Raw genomic sequence first — 17,966 nt, 5'->3', positions numbered from 1 at the left:
CCTAAAGTGCAAAATATAATAGTGTCACTTTGGAAAAGATGCTATTTTATTCATTTAATACCTAATGATAAAATTTGGAAAATTTAAGGTTTAGATGAGATTTGCAATATGTGATATAAAATTTATGTTAGTCTATGTCTTATAAATCGTAATGCTTTTCCAAGAAAGATTATTGTCTTTATTTTTGCCTTTGTGTGTGTGTTTAAAACTACACTTTAAACCAGAATTTCCAGGTAGCTGGTGTACATTTATGATTTCTAATGTGAGACGTTACTTTTAGTAAAAAATGTACTTTCTATTTTCATATTGAAAGAAAAGCATAAATGAGATTACAAACTTAGAAGAAAGAAAACTTACTACTTTCATCCCTGGATAGTTTAATTTCTTCATACTTAAAAAAAGTCCTGGTTTATGTTTATGGTTGTTTATTGGAATTACTCTCATACTGTTCAACTTGAAGCTTATACTATGATGTAAGAAAATTGTTAAATACTATTTCTAGGTTTCTCTCTGTCTCTGTCTCTCTCTGTCTCTCCCTCCCTCCACCCCCCCTCTCTTCTCTGTGATTGTCTATTAGCGAAGGGAAAAGTCTTTTGTTTCATTTATTTTCCTGGAAACTTAAGTCCACATTTAGTTATTATAAGTATCAAAGATATCCCTGAAGAAAAAGATTCTGCTTTCAGTTCTATTACAGAGATTATACTGACCCAAAGCTCAATTATATATATATATATATATATATATACATATATATATGTGTGTGTGTGTGTGTTTGTGTGTGTGTATACATACACACACACATATATATATATACATATATATATATATATATGCACGCATGCCAGTCCTGGGCTTGGGCTCAGGGCTTGAGCACTGTCATTGGACTTTCTCAAGGCTAGAACTTTACCACTTGAGCCTCAGCACCACTTCCGGCTTTTTGCTATGTATGTGGTACCGAGGAATGTACCCGGGTCTTTGTGCATGCTAGGCAAGCACTCTACCACTAGGCCAAATTCCCGGCCCTCAATTATATTTTTTACAATACATGAAGACAATATTTTTGTATGAGTTGTTACAGGTGATATTTGGTAAATATAAATCCAATGAGATTTTACTGCAGAAAGTCTTAGTGAGCTAGAACCTTGTTCAAAATCACCATATGCACATATTCTATCATTGATTGACACTGGGGGTTCCTGGAAGTATCAATGTGAACAGTAAATAGCTAGGTTTGGGAGGTTCATCACCTATTGTCTGAAACCATTAAGATTGTCAGCCTGTATAGATTCACAGCAGGTCTCTAAATGTGCACATGTAGGAAAGAAGCATCCAGATGTTAGTTTGTTACAGAGGGGTTACCAAAGTGAGAGTATATGGGATTTTCCACATTGTCATAAAGCTTTGAAGCCTTAGACTTAATTTAGGAAATTGTAATATGTGAATTTATTTACATTGAGCATATTTGATTGAACATAGTTAGCTACTTGCCTTTTATATGCAAAATATTGAGTATTGGGCTGGGAGTTTGCCCTAGGGGTAGAGTACTTGCCTAGCATACACGAAGACTCAGGTTTGGTTCCTCAGTACCATTTACACAGAAAAAGTTGGGAGTGTAGTGCCAGGAGTTTGGCCTCATGGTAAAGTACTTGATTAGCATGCATGAAGATGCAGGTGCGATTCCTTGGTACCACACACAAAGAAAAAAGAAGTGGTGATGTGTCTCAAGGGGTAGAGTTCTAGTCTTGAGAAAGCCCAAGGATAGGCCCTTAGTTCAAGACCCAGGACTGACAAAAACAAAAAACAAACACCAACAAAAAAGAAAAAAACTGGAAGTGGTGCTGGGCTCAAGTGTAGAACACTAAAAAATAAATTGATAAATAAAAATATTGAGTTCTGGCTTTTTTTGGGGGTGGGGAGCGGTCAGTCATGGGGCTTGAACTCTGGGTCTGGGTGCTGTCCCTGAGCCCTTCAGCTCAAGGCTACTGCCCTACTCTTTGAGCCTTAGCACCTTTTCTGGTTTTTACTGGTTAATTGGAGATAAGAGTCTCATGAGGCTGGCTTGAGCCTCGATCATCAGATCTCAGCCTCCAGAGTAGCTAGGATTACAGGTATGAGTCACCACATCCGGCTGTATTGGCATTTTTTTATGCTTGAATCTATACCTTTTCTTAATATGCTATCAGAATGGGCCATAAAATCTAAATTTTTGCAGCTTGAGACAGAGTCTTCTAAGATAGATGCAAACTTAATTTAATATTTGGTTATGTTTCCTTATTTTGAACATTTTCTAATTTAAGTGATGTACAAGTGGATTTCAGTCCAACATAATTTTATGAATATAATGCATCTTGATTATTATCATCCTTTTCTTATTCTCCCTCCGTTCCTCTATCTCAAAATACAATGGGAGGCCAAGAGTAGTGGCACATGTCTGAAATCTAGGTACACAAATGTGGAGGTTAGAGGCCAGGTGATAGTGGCTCATGCCTCTTATCCTAGCTACTGAGGAGACTGAGATCCTCAGGATCCAATTTAAAGTGGTCATGGGACTTGAACTCTGGGCCTGGGTTTTGTCCCTGAGCTCTTCAGCTCAAGGCTACCACCCCTCACCAATTGAGCCACAGTGCCACTTATGCCACTTCTGGTTTTCTGGTGGTTAATTGGAGATAAGAGTCTCATGGTCTTTAGTGCCCAGGCTGGCTTTAGGAAATTCAATTCTCAGATCTCATCCTCCTGAGATCCTAAGTCTCTGTGACTCCTATCTTCAATTAGCCAGCAATAAGCTGGAAGTAGAGGTGTGACTTAAGTGGTAAAGCATCAGTCAGTCCTGAGTAAAAATGCTGAGACAGAACTTGAACCCTAGAACTGGGTATTGTCCTAGAGCTTTTGTTGCTCTACCACTTGAGTCACAGCATAATTTCTGAATTTTTGGTAGTTAATTGGAGATGAGTCTCATGGACTGAGCTGGCTTCAACAGCAATCCTCAGAGCTCAGCCTCCAGAGTGGGATTGCAGGTGGAAACCTCCAGCACTAGGCAACATTTAGAATATTTTTCCTAAAGCAGAATTATAGAATGAGGTGCTGAACAATTCTTTAAAGGATGACCCGGGTAACTTGTGCTTCATAGGGTAAATATTTCACAATACAAAGGAGAAATTATGACATCAACTTGAACAATTATCAATTTAAATAATCAGTGATTATTTTATCTGCTAAGTCTTGTTTCTCGAGCATATCGATTTATTCATATTCTTTATAACATTATTTAGGTTTCTCATAGTTAAAACGAACCATTTCTTAATAAAACCAGATTGGCGGTTTTTTGAAGCTTGTTAATAGCTCCTCTCATTTCTGAGGCTGGGATCTTGTTTTCACTAAGGTTAATGTTAAGAAGACAGGGGTATTCTATGTAACTAAAAGCAGAATATCACACTCCAGCATGGGTGGCATTGGTGCTTGAGCACACCTATTTATAGTGTTGTTACTTTTAGGTTTTCCTTTAAGACACCAGGAACTGAGGAACAAGATGAGCCTGCTTTTGTTGTTGTTTAAATAGTGGTAATCTGGTGACATCAGTTGCTCACATTTGTAATCCTAGCTATGCAGATAGCTGAGATCTGATGATTGAGGTTTGAAGGCTGCTTGGGCAGGAAAGTCAGTTTGATTATCACTATATAACCAGCAAAAAATCAGAAGTAGAGATATGGCTCATGGTATAGTCTCAGCCTTGGTTGAAAAAGTTTAGGTATTGTGCCCAAGCCTTGAGTTAATCACCTACTATCAACACACACACACACACACACACACACACACACACACACACACTCACACACACACACACTGTGCCAAATACACTTAACTAACAGCCTGAAGGATATTTCTGATCAGAGGTAATTTCTGTTAGACAAAGTTGTTTTCGATTAATGACCCAGTATCCTGGCAAAAAAATGTAATAGTTTGGATAAATATTTTCATCAGGCCCCCTCTCGATACCATTTCTAATATTTGTCATTAGGTAAATGTAGAAATTACAGTTGGTACAGTTTAAGTCATTGAAAAAAAAACTTGTTATATTTTTATAAATCCATACAAATTTGCTTGTTTTATTTTTAATTTATTGTTATTTTAGAAATGTTATTTTACAGAGGTATTAAAATTACATGAGTAGTGTAATGAGTACATGCCCTTTCATTTGTGCAGTGTCTTCTGTTCCCTCACTGTCTCCCATCCCTCTCTCCTGTTTCTACCCTCTTTCATCACTGTCCATTGAGCTCCACTGCTGCCCTTCTCACCCTTTTCCCCTCAAGTTCTGTGCTTTTTCCTACCCTCCCAAAGATATACCCAGGAATATGTACATCAGGTAAAGAAGACAGAATATTCAAAAAAGAAAAAAAAGGCAGGTGCAGTGGCTCACACCTGTAATCTTAGCTGCTCAGGAGGCTGATATCTGAGGCTTGCAGTTCAAAACCTGCCCTGGCATGAAAGTCTCTAAAGTGGTGCTGTGGCTCAAGGGGTAGGGTGGTAGCTTTGAGCTGAAGTGCTAAAGGAAAACGCCCAGGCCCACAATTCAAGTTCCATAAACTTGTGTGAGTTCCTAGAATTCTGTTAAATTTGTCATATTCCACTGCTTGCTTTAATTAATTAATCTGGCCCTGGGGCTTGAACTCAGGTCCAGGGCTCTATCCCCGAGCCTCTCTGTGCTCAATGCTAGTGTTCTACCACTTGAGCCACAGTACCACTAAAGAACTGAACTCAGGGCTTCATGCATGCGGAGCAAGCACTCTACCACTAAGCCCCATTCTCAGCCCCTCCTAGTGCATTTTAGATCTAACTTTTGTGTCAGAGAGAAAACACATCTTTTGTATCTTGGAGCTTGGCTTCTCTATCTCCCTTAACATGAATTGTTCTAGTTCTATGCATTTCCCTGCAAATGACATTATTCTTTCTAATGGCGGTGTAAAATTCCATTGTGGATACTACTACTGCTGTGTCCATCTACTGTGGGGCATCTGGGGTGTTTCTATATCTTGGCTCTTGTGAATGGTATGGCAATGAACGTGAATGTGCGCATGTTCTTATATCCTGTCTCATGGTGTTCAGAGTAGATGTGTATGAGTGGTATGGCTGGGAAAGTCTATGTTTAGTTGTATTTATTTATTTATTCATTTATTTTTGGCTAGTCCTGGGGCTTGAACTCAGGGTCCGAGCATTTTCCTTGGGCTTTCTCAGGGCTAGAGCTCTACCACTGGAGTCACAGCACCACTTTTGGCTCTTTCTGTGTATGTGGTACTGAGGAGACAAACCAAGGGGTTCTTGCACTCTAGGCAAGCACTCAACCACTAGTCCACCCTCTTGGCCCATTTAGTTTTTGAAGAACCTCCAGATTGCTTTCCCGAGTGGTTTGTACTAGATTACACTCCCACTAGCAGTGTAGTGGGGTCCCTTTTTGTAGAACCTTCTTACAGATGGAATGTGAGCATAGTGAAAATACTTATTGGTGTCTTCAGTTCAGTTATCAAAAACACAGGTTCCCATCAACAGTGGTATAAATAGTTCCTTCATGGAGGTGGCGGCTTATGCCTGTAATCCTAGCTACTCAGAAGGCAGAGATTTCAGAATTGCAGTACAGAACCAGCCCGGACAGTAAAGTCTATGAAACTCTTATCTCCAGGTTCTCAACAGAAAGCTGTAAGTAGAGGTATGACTCAAGTGGTAGGGTGTTAGCCTTGAAGCAAAAAAGCCAAGCAGGACAAGTGTTCAAGTCCCAATACACACACACACTTCCTGAGAGGCAATATTGCAAATCTAGTTCTAGGAGATATTCTTATAATATGTGTTGAGTGGTAGCTGCCTGAATAATGTTCATGTACTGATTTTTTAAATTTTCAAGTGAGCCATGTTGCTCACTTCTTGATCTTAAAAGGAGAGATTGAGGAATCATGTCTGTTCTGGTTGCTAGGATTACAGGTGCACAGTTGCACTATGGAGTTTTATGGACCATTTGTCTGCATTACTCCTGGTTCTTTCCAGTGGATATTATGACAGAAGAAAGGCAGACCCCTAAAATCTTGAGCTTTCTCCATCCTCCATGTTTGTTTGTTTGTTTTCCTGTGGGTCATGGGGCTTGAACTCTGGGCCTGGGTGTTGTCCCTGATCTCTTCAGCTCAAGGCTCATCAGCTCAAGCAACAGCCACACTTCCCATTTTCTATTGATTAGCTGGAGAGAAGAGTTTCATGTTCTTTAGTTTTGGTCCTAAGGCTGGCTTTGAACTGTGATTCTAAGATCTCAGTCTCCTGGGTAGCTAGGATTACAGGCGTGAGCCACTGCACTGGGGCACCATCTTCCATTTTTAATGGGTCTTTCCGTATATTAGTTGGGGGCAGTTTTGTTTTACATCTCAAAGAATACATTCCAAGAGGTAGATATCAGGAACTCATCCTGTCTTTGACAGGATCACTGTGTCATGTTAAACATTTGGAATCCATTGGCTGTCTCTTACTGCTTACACACAGGTAAAACAAAAGACAAACTAGCAATTTTCTGCTTTTATCAGGGTTTCTCCACACACATTGTCCACTTATACTTCCATACCCCATTGTAGTGCCAATGGAGTTCTAAGATCCCCATATTACCTCCATTTTTATTTTTTTAAACAGCTATCTGTTATTAAGAAAGCAACACAGATATCTTCATTTCAGTCTGTTCTCTTTGTGAAACAACCTTGCGAATATTCCAAACACTGCAATAATAACAAGTTCTTTCCCTAGCAATCACCACTATATATAGAAGTTAAGTCTGAAAATCCAAGTTGAGACTGCCTTGTAGTTCCTTGAGAACTGACAGATGAGTACAGCTTTACAATCATTTAGCTGGGGTAATAATTGGGAAAGTAAAATTTTCTCTGCCAAGAAGGTCCAATTATGGTGTGTAGAATTATAGTGTTGAGGAGTAACATACATACACACACACACACAGATGGTGTGTGTGTGGGGGTGTGTGTGTGCGTATGTGTGTGTACCTTGGGGCTTGAAATCAGGGCCTGGGCACTGTCTCTGAGCTTCTTTTGCCCAAAGCTAGTGCTCTAGCCATTGAGCCACAGTTTCATTTCTGGCTTTTTGGTGGTTCATTTAGAGGCAAGAACCTTAAAGACTTTATTTCCCAGTGTTGCTTCAAACCATGATGCTCAGATTTTAGCTTCCTGTGTCAGCAAGCACTGTTTGAGAAACAGGAACTCCAATGAATCCCATTCTTTAAAAAAAGAATATATATATATATATTCTTGAATCCCATTCTTTAAAATATATATATATATGTATATATATTCCTGTCTCTCAACCAGTGCTTGCTGACATTCTTAGAGCCATTTATGAGCTTGTCTAATTGATCTAACCTCATCAGAATTTGTTGGTCTACATGGGTTTGTGTTAAAATTATTGCATGCCATTTCTTAGGTCAGAGTCCATTTGAAGTAGTTTGAAGAGATGTAACAAAGCATTGAAGATAACATGAAGTAGCTGAAATGACTATTGCAACTAAGGCTATTAAGAATCCAGTATACTTCCTATTAAAATACAAAGAAAAACCCGCCCATTGTTGGCCCATACCTATAATCCTAATTACTCAGAAGACTGATATCTAAGAATAGCAGTTTGAATCCAGCCTGGGCAGGAAACTGTGAAGTATAGGCCACAGTCCCAGCTCCTCTCTTCTTTCTAAATTTGTATTTATAATAAAACCTTTTGACTTAGAAGTTTCACTAGAAACTCTGATTAAATTTTAGTTTCCTAGGATTTATTTCTTTTTCTTGCCTTGGATCACTTGGTTATTCTATCTTTGTCATGTTTAATATTGGTGCAAGGATTTTTTTGCCCCAAAGCCTCTTGCAGTTGTGTTCTGGGACAACTGACCTGGAGGGAGCTGGAGGAAGGGATTTGACTGGCTTAAGAAAGACATTCGTACTCATTAGAGCTATCAACACCTAAACTATTACATTCAGCCTCCAGAACAGTGAGAAAACGCATTCAGTTCCCATTATTCACACTGCAGACTCTATTATAGTAGCTTGAGAACACCAACAGAATGGGCAAGGAGTGAATTAATCATAAGTGAATAATTAGATATAAGGAAGTAACATGGAAGTCATTTTTGGTGTAGTCATCCTATACCAAAACTAGTCCAGCAACAACAAAAGGTATCTATGACCATTTCAAGTTTAACCACATTCATTTTCAACAATTTAAGAAACACCTGACATGTTATGGATACAGAAAACACTATGGAAATAAAAACTTGTACATGTTAAAGAATTAATATGGTATAGATCACTGCTTGGAATGATCCAGGATTTAGTATCACCTACCCATGAAGTAATTTCTCATATATGTGACAAACTTTAAGGGAATCAAAGGCAGCATGGAATTGGAAAATCCTAATTGTCACTGTATTTAGGTTAAAATATAAGTACTTTTAGTTGTTAGGTTTCAGTAAGCAAAAAACATTAACACAGAAAATCACCCGTATAATCTATATGTTTTACATTGACTGGTTAGGTTTCAGTAAGCAGAAAACATTAACACAGAAAGTCACCCATATAATCTATATGTTTTACAGGGACTGGTGTATCCTCATGTTAAATACAAACTGGGAATCAAAACTAGTGGCACAGATCCACTGCTATGTTGTCAACTGCTTTACAGGTTCCATGATATTTAACCCTTCTATCTGTCTATATTACCAATTTTCAGCGTTTATTATAAATTCTGCTACATAAAACAGTCCTAAACTGGGCTCCAGTGGCTCACACATTTAATCCTAGCCATTTAGGAGACTGAAATCTAAGGAAAAAGCCAGTCTAGTCAGGAAAGTCTTTGAGACTCTTTAATTTCATTTAACCACCAAAAGATTTGGAGTGGAGCCGTGGCTATAATGGTAGTGTTTGTCTTAAGGAAAGAAGGTCAAGGAGAGCACCTGCACTCTGAGATTTTTTTATGCCAGGACTGAAGCACCACAATTTTGTAATTTTTATCAAAACTGACAAAGACACTTATAAAAATTTATTTCATTCTGAATGCTTAACGAGCCCTCCAAATATGATCTCTGAATGTTCCACGAAATGATGTGATATCGATAAGGTTGTAGTAAAGGTTTCACTCCTGTGTACATTCATTTTTGTTGGTTGTGGGGCTTGAACTCAGCACTGTCTTTGAACTTTTTTGCTCAAGGCTAGTAGTTCTCTACCACTTTGAATCACACCTTTACTTCCTATTTTTGAGTGGTTAACTGGGGATGAGTTTCATGGGGACTATGTGACTGGCTTTGAACCACAATTCTTAGATCTCAGTCTTCTGAGTAGCTAGGATTATAGATGTGAGCTACCAATACCCAGCCAGTGTATATTTTCTAATAGAGTGATATCTTTCCTTAGGTCCTTCATATTCAAACACTGAACTGGTAACAGTGAGCTATCTATGTTATAGTACATAGATCACACATACGATGGCTTAACCAAAGTATTTATTTTTCAGTAATATAAAGTACAAAATAGGGATTTGGGCTAGTAGTACAGAAATCTATGTTCATACCCTTGGCTCCCATCTATATTTCCCCCAAATATCTCAGAGAATCGTCTGACTCCATTCCGAAAGAGCAGGATTTACCATTTCAGAGAAAATGTAGCAAAATTAACTTGATCAACCCTCAACTTCACTCTCTTATGCAGAGTACCAGACCATTGATCATTTGTTATTAACCCTGGAAATACTGGACATCACTTGTGTTAAAATCCTCTGGACAGTATTCAGGTGCAATGACCCATTTAGAATGAAAAATGCTGAGAAATGTGGGTTTAGTATGTGTGCAAGAGAAAATAGTTTCAGAAAACTCAGCTAATCACTGCCATGAGAATTTACCTATATAAACTCTGAAGATTTGTGAGATGAGATTTAAGACAGAAGGTTTTCCTACACAGGTTTTATTATCTGTGTGAGTTGGGCTTCTGGTTCAAAGACTTAGCATATTCAATATTAACCGGGTTTAATTCTCTGATGCCTGTTGAGTTATGGCTTCTGTTTAAAGGTTTTCCTGTTCATTTTTTTGTGGGTCGTGGAGCTTGACTCGGCCTGAGTACTGTCCCTGAACTCTTCAGCTCAATGTTACCACCCTACCCTAGTGCCAAGCCCCACTTCCCATTTTCTAGGGATTAGTTGGAGATAGAGTCTCAGGTTTTCTTTTTGGGCCCAGGGTGGCTTTGAACCTTCATCATCATATCTGAGCCTCCACACCCAACTCCTGTTCATTATTTTTATATGTGATCTCTCCTGTGTGTTCTCTGATGCACACTGAGGTGTGAATTCTGCTTGAAAGACTTTGCACACTTGTTACATTTGTAAAGTTTCTCTCCTGTGTGTGTTTGCTGATGCAAGTTAAGACTTGATAACTGGTTGAAAGATTTTCCACATCTGTTACATTCATAAGGTTTCTCTCCAGTATGTGTTCTCTGATGCACACTGAGATATGACTTATAGTTGAAAGACTTCCCACATTTGTTACATTCATAAGGATTTACTCCTGTGTGTGTTCTCTGATGCACAGTGAGGTATGAGTTATTGTTGAAAGACTTTCCACACTTGCTACACTCATAAGGTTTCTCTCCATTGAAGTATGACTTGTGATTGAAAGACTTTCTACATATGTTACATTCATATGGTTTTTCTCCTGTATGAATTCTCTGATGCATGTTGAGACTTGACTTCCTGTTGAAGGATTTTCCACATTTCTTTAGCCATAAGGTCTTTCTCCAGTGTGTGTTCTCTGATGCAAATTGAGATTGAACAACTATTTGAAAGACTTTCCACATTTGTTACAGTCATAAGGTTTCTCCCCAGTGTGCATTCTCTGATGCTTGCTGAGATCTAACTTCCGATTGGAAGATTTCCTACATTCATTGCATTCCTAAGGTTTCTCTCCTCTGTGAGTTTTCTGATGTACAGTGGCCTCTGATGTGCAGTAAAAAAGAATTGCTATGCTTGTTATATTCAAGATTTTTCTCTCCCATATGTGTCTTAGATTGGAAATCATGGTCTGACTTCTGACAGAAGGTTTTGTACATTTGTTATAGTCATAGGGCTTTTCCTTGGGATATTTTCTCTGACATGTTTTAAGATTTACTTTCCTAATGAAAGATTTTTCACATTCACTACATACATATGTATTCTCTCCTGTGTGTATTTTCTGATGTTTACCAACTGTATATTTTATGTTGAATGTTTTCCAACATACAATACATTTCAATGTTCTCAGCTTTATCTGAGTTATTTCTTGGACAATGAGAGTAGGTGTGTCACAAGCTTCCCTATAGTCTTTATACTTACGGGAGGGCTCTCCCAAATGAACATTCTTTTGGGCAAAAAATATGGTCTCTGAGTTTAATACTTTCCATTCTCCACCATATCCATATTTTTGCTGACCAGGTAGAATCTGATGATGTTGACCAAAATGCTCAGAATGTCTCAGGGAGTGTTCAACTGCATGAGTGACAGCAAGCTTCTCTCCAGCATGATTTTCATCAGAATCACTATGGAGAATCATGTTTTGATGCACAATACACTCTTCAGGCCTCATGCCTAGGGAGTTCATATTATTCATAACCAATTCTGACATACAGTTTGAGCTCAAATTAGAAGTTCTTCTTAATCTAACTCTTCCCTCCACTGTGTCCCTATTGGTGATTACAACTTGACATAGACATCTATTTGGGCTTTTATGGCACACCTTAATCAGGTGATTCACTTGTGAGACATCTAAAATAATTAACAACAAAAGGAACAGAAAATATCAATGAAATCTAAACATTTTCAAATAATAGTTATATAAAGGAAAGGACATTTCCTCCTATCCTACTTGCTGAAGATTTTAAATATCAGCACAAAGATTTGATTTATAAGAACTATATGCTCCTTTCCCCTCATATATAATAACTATAATGTGTCTACAAATCTACACACTAATCCAATGAATAGTAACAACTAATTACACTTGTACACAATTAAACAGCACTCTAAGCATTCACACAGTGAGAACAAAGAAAGATATTCTTAGCAGAGGAAAGCTCAATAGCTGTGTGCTTATGACCATATAAAATGATGCTAAAGGGAAAGAACTCCAAAGTGGAAACAAGACGTTTTATTTTATTGTACTGTTTGTGGCTATTTTTTCCCTTTTGGTTTACTCCATTTTGTCACTCTTTTTCAACTATGTACTCTTTTCCTTATACATATCTGATTTGGGGAAGGAAAGGGAAAGCACAGAAATGGTGGGACAAGAGTGAACCAATTCAGCAGTGATACTCTCTAGACACTATCTTGGAAATGAACTGTACAATTGGGGGAAGAAGGGAAGGTGGGGAAAAAGTGGATGAAAATGAGAGAAGGGGTGACAATGTTCAAAAGGAAATGTATTTATAATGTGACTTATGTAACCACTCTGTACATCACCTGTATAATAAAATTTCAATAAAAAATTTAAAAAAGAAAAATGAAAAAGAACTATACATTCTTTTGCCTAATATTGATATTTTATCATGTAACATCCTATTTTTCTTAGTTTTTGTTCTAATATCAGAAGATAATGTAGTCCTAATACTTAACCATTTGCTGCTTACAATTTTAATCTGACTACATATTATCTGCCATTTGTTTTCCTAGGGTTGTTATACCTTAATTTTGTTCTGTTTTGTGGGGAAGCTTTTTGTTTGTTTGTTTTCAATAATGGGTATTTTGTGCCATTCTTTTCTCTCAAATATTAGCTTGGAAGACAGAAATATTTTCTACTATCATATAGATATACAATAAGGCCACTTGCTTGTCTCCCAAGTAGGAGTATTTTCTGAGACTGAGCATTTCTATCCATATTTGTTCAGTTCTCACTTCTCCTTGAGAATTACTATATGCACCTGTAGGGATTTTCAAGTTCCTTCTCTTTCTTAGATACAGTGTCTTCTACATTCCTATTGATACTCTGCCTCTCAGAACTACAGCAGACAAATCATATACCAACCTATTACCCTAAGTCACCATCCTCTCCTGAATAAAATTTTGTTCTAAATCCCAGATTGTGGTCACTACCTTTTTCTGGCCTACCTGAGACTATTGGTCCAGTCTTCCTTAGTTCCTGGTATATGCATGCTCCTAGTTTTACAGGATGGGATGTCTCCTATACTTTTATTTCTTTCTTTAAAGTAATTTCCACAAAAGAAAAGGGAAATGTTTACCCTAACTCTACTACCATACAAAATTCAGAATACCACCAAATGAACTCTTGTTCACATGGCCTATAGACCAAAAGCCTCCAAGTTCTCTGCCACACCCAGGATTGAAAAAAACTTAGGAAATTCATTAGAAGAGCTCAGTATGGGGCTGGGAGTCTGGCCTACTGGTAGAGTGCTCACCTGGCATGCACTGGGGCATGCTTGAATCCTTGGGCTAGATTCCTTGGTACTACATACCCAGAAAAAGCCTGAGGTGGTACTGTGTCTCAAGTGGTAGAGTGCTAGCCTTAAGAAAGCTTAAGGACACTCAGCAGTGATTGGGTCAAGAAGATGTGGAACTTATACACAATGGAATTCTATGGTGCCCTCAGAAAGAATGACATCGCCCCATTTGTAAGGAAATAGAAAGACTTGTAAAAAATCATACTAAATGAAGTAATACAGACCCAAAGCAACATGAGCTCAATGGTTTCCCTCATTTGTAATAATTAGTACACATCTAGGACTCTCCTGGTAGAAGATTCCAATAGCTCAAAACTTAGGTACGTAAGATCGTATAGGATCAGACTAAATTAAATGAAAGGAACTGTAGGATATGGAAACAAGAGCTTTATCTTGTGTGATTGTTGTTCTTAATATACTATGTTATTTCTCTTCTATTTTTTTGCCCTTTGATAAGGCCTGTGATAAGATGTTAATCTCAGATTGTTACTGTATCTGACTTTGTTACCTGGTATATTGTATATACATTTATTTGTTTATTTGAAATAGGAAAGGGAAGGGGGAAACACAAGATGATTGGGAGGGGGTTGGAGGAGGGAAATGGAGACAAAGCCATAAGAAGGGATATCAATGTGTGAGAAGTAATGTACCTACTACCTGGGGAATGTAACTGTAACCCCTCTATACATTACCCCGCCAACAAAACATGCGTGTGTGTGTGTGTTTGTGTGTGTGTGTGTGTGTGTGTGTGTGTAAAAGAAGATCAAGGACAGTTTCTAAGCCTTGAGGTCAAACTCCAGGATTGGCCAAGGAGAAAAACCAAAAACAACAGCTCAGAATGGTTCTTTCCAGGGACAGGGAGTTTGGCCAAGTGGTAGAGTACTTGCCTAGCAGGCACAAAGACCTGGGTTTGATTTCTTGGTACTACATACATAGGGGGGAAAAAAGCTGGAAATGGTGCTGCGGCTCAAGTGGTAGAGCTTTAGTCTTCAGAAAGCGCAAGGACAGTGCTCAATTTCTCAGTTCAAGCCCCAAGGCTGGTTAAAAAAAACACAGAAAAAAAGAATGGTCCTTTCCAATAACCCTGGGTGGGATGGGCTAACTCACCTGAAACATTCTCCTTTGAGCCTCCTCCCATCCAGGGCTCTGTATCTTGCTCCAGCTTGACAAACACTTCAGGTTTAGAAACACAGTGCCCTGATAATGGAAAACAGTACAGAACTTCTGCTGACAATGGGTCCTCCTTGTGGGTAATGACCTCTCAATCTGGCATGTAGTTCTGCTTTGGGACATATGACCCCATTTCTAATTAGCTCCCGGGGTGAATTTCTCTCTAAAGACTAGTCATATCTTCAATATTGATGAACAGCCTTTTCTAGATTTCTATATCTACCTTCATATTATATATCAAACTTGGAAAAGCATCACCATCACCATAAAATTAAGCTATCTATTTTTTCTCTTTTTTTTTGGTTGGTCGTTTGTAGGGCTTGAATTCTGAGCCAGGGGGTTGTCCAACAACTCTTCAGCTCAAGTCTATCGTTCTCCCACTTGAGTCACAGCACCACTTCTGGTTTCCTGGTGGTTAATTGTAGTCTGATGGACTTTCCTGCCAGCGCTGGCTTTGAACTGCAATCCTCAGATCTCTGACTCCTGAGTAGCTAGGATTACAGGTGTAAGCCACTGGTGCCCAGCTTAAACTATCCTTAAGTAAATCATAGCGTCTCTAAAATGTCCTCCTCTTAATCCTCCACTTGTGTAACACCTATTTTTCCTCTCTGTCTCATCCATGCAAAACAATCTAGTGGATCATATTTGATTTTCAGTTCTCAAAATAATACAAGTTCTATAAAAGGAAATACATTTGTTTAATTAATGGTATTTTCTACATGGCCACAAAAACATCAAAAACACCTATGAAATATTCAACTAAAGGCACTGAAAGAATAAGTGAAGTATTAGTAAATGGCAAGGAATATGGGGTTCTTAAGAATGGAAAGAAAAACTGAGTATGGTGGATCACCCCTATAACCCTAGCTACTCAGGAGGCTGAGATCTGAGGATCATGATTCAAGGCCAGCCTGGACTGGAAATGTGAGACTCATCTGCGATTAACCAATAGAAAATGGGAAGTGGGGCTGTGGCTCAAGGGGTAGGACAGTAGCCTTGAGTTGAAGAGCTCAGGAACTGTGCCCAGGCTCAGAGTTCAAACCCCATGAGCCACCAAAAAAAAGAATAGAAAAAAAAGTGACAATTGAAAATACAAAGAAAAATTAGAATGAAAATCTAATAATCAGATACTGACTGGGGCACTGGCAGTCTTAAACAAAAATGGGGAAGTCCATTTATGACAGAGCCACCATGGAGACTGTATAATGCAGATATGTGATGCATGAGAACAGCTGCCTGTAAGTGTGAAAGGTGAGGACACAGCTAAGACCACCTCAACACATCCATACTGGCTCTCACCTTTCCAAGCTCCATTTTGATTTAGGATTCTTGTCCCATTCGAAATCCAAACTCTGTGCCCAACCTTAATAATCACTTCAAGTGTAGGAATGCTTTTTCCATGGGAATAATACAGAACTTGTGCCAAACTACTATCTCAGTTCCTTGAAAAATGACAACAGGAGATGTACAACCAATTTGAAGTTTTTCTTATTTCTTAGAGAAAGGTGACAATCGTCATGGAAAGGAATCTTACATCTAAATAGCACTGAGTCTGATAAATATTTATCTATCCACTAAGAACAAAGTTCTTGCTTCTGTGAGTTAATGTGACTTCTGGTCACCCAGGAACACCAGGTTGCTGTAGGTCTCCAGCATTACATCCTTATACAAGGTCTTCTAGCACTGCCCAGGTCCTGCAGTCCTCCCAGCTAAAGTCCACAGCCACATCCTCAAATGACACCAATCCCTGGAATGGCACATTTTGAATGAGTCATTTGGACACAGTCATGAGAATACAAAGTTTGGGTTTTCATTCTTCTACATGTAAGCTCATGTCCTATATAAGATAGTGGGAGCTTTCTTGGTGTTCTATAGTAGAAGAAAAAATCTAAGTGAAATATTTGGCTCTATGCTCAGTTGTTAATTACTAAAACAAAGTTTCTCTTATAGATCAGCAAATGTTTTTGGTGTTAGCAAAACACCAATTCTCTTCTAAAAAGCTTATGATCTAGCATGATAACTTTAAAAGTAGGTGCCTAGAATGGTGTGCTGAGATATATATATATATATATATATATATATATATAAGTTTACTGTGAATTAGGGCAGCAAATAAATAGAAAAAAATATTTCTACCAGTCCTGGGGTTTGAACTCGGGGCCTGGGCACTGTCCTTGGTCTTTTTGAAGGCTAGTATTCTACCAGTTGAGCCACGGCACCAGTTCCAGCATTTTTCTGTGTATGCAGTGCTGAGGAATTGAACCCAGGGCTTTGTGCATGCCTAAAGCACTCTACCACTAGGCCATACTCCTGGCAGAAAAGATTGTAAAATCAATTTTCATGTTGTGCTTCACTATAAAGGCTATTTATATCTTCTACATAACTGTAAGCATGACTTAGTCCCCATTTCCTTCCCCACACACCTGCCCCTCATCTTGTCTTCCCCCCTTCCCTATCCAATTTCAAATTGGGAGGACTCGGTGTGAGGTGTGAGAGTTGAGAGTGGGTAGGGATGCTGCCTGGTCAAGGGACGACCTCTCGAGGGGCCCGAGGACACGCAGATTCCAGGGAGGAAGGAGCCGGCTGTAGGCTTGCTCTCAGCGCCCCGGTCTTCATCTCCGGGAAACATTACTGGGAGCTCAGCGTGGATGACTATTCCCCCTGGGCTTTGGGGGTGTGCAGGAATTTTGTAGGATTCCCTCCAAATGCATCCCAGGACCTTTTCCTCCTCTCCTCTGTGCCAGAGAGCAGTCCTGGCGCTCTCTGTACTACCTCACCACTGCTTCCTCTCTACCTAGAGAAGCCTGTGGGTCGGGTGGGGGTCTTTCTGGACCTGGACAATGGGACCGTGAGTTTTGTCAACGTGGCTAAGAGTTCCCTTCTCTGGAGATACCCCAGCGGCTCCTTCCACTCTCCAGTCAGGCCTTTCATTTGCAGCGACCCATTCCCCTAGGCGGAGAGCCTTTCCAGGGAGTCCAGGACCCTGTAGGTGGCAGGAAGGAGGAGCAGTGTGGGCGGCACGCTGTGGGCCTCCCGCCACAAGACCGGGTTTGCCCTCCTGTTTTCATGGCAGGCAAAGGGGGAGCCACCCAGACTGCCTCAGGGGCCATTCCAACATGCAGTGTATCTCTGTGGCCCCTGTCCCTTGTCTTGTGGCCTGGCTGTTCTCCAGACAGCGTGGCACCCCCTCCCTGCCCAAGCCCCTCGCCACCGCGCCCGGCCCCCTACACTGCTCCTTGGGTGCTGAATTGGGTTCGGTAGTCCCAACCCACCTCGGCCTGGGAGAAGACCATAAGGCTCAGCTGGCCT

This window comes from Megascapheus bottae, unplaced genomic scaffold (assembly GCF_031878675.1).
Source record: "Megascapheus bottae isolate mThoBot1 unplaced genomic scaffold, mThoBot2.hap1 HAP1_SCAFFOLD_48, whole genome shotgun sequence".
NCBI classification, from domain to species: Eukaryota; Metazoa; Chordata; class Mammalia; order Rodentia; family Geomyidae; genus Megascapheus; species Megascapheus bottae.
This window is presented reverse-complemented; position numbering follows the sequence as displayed.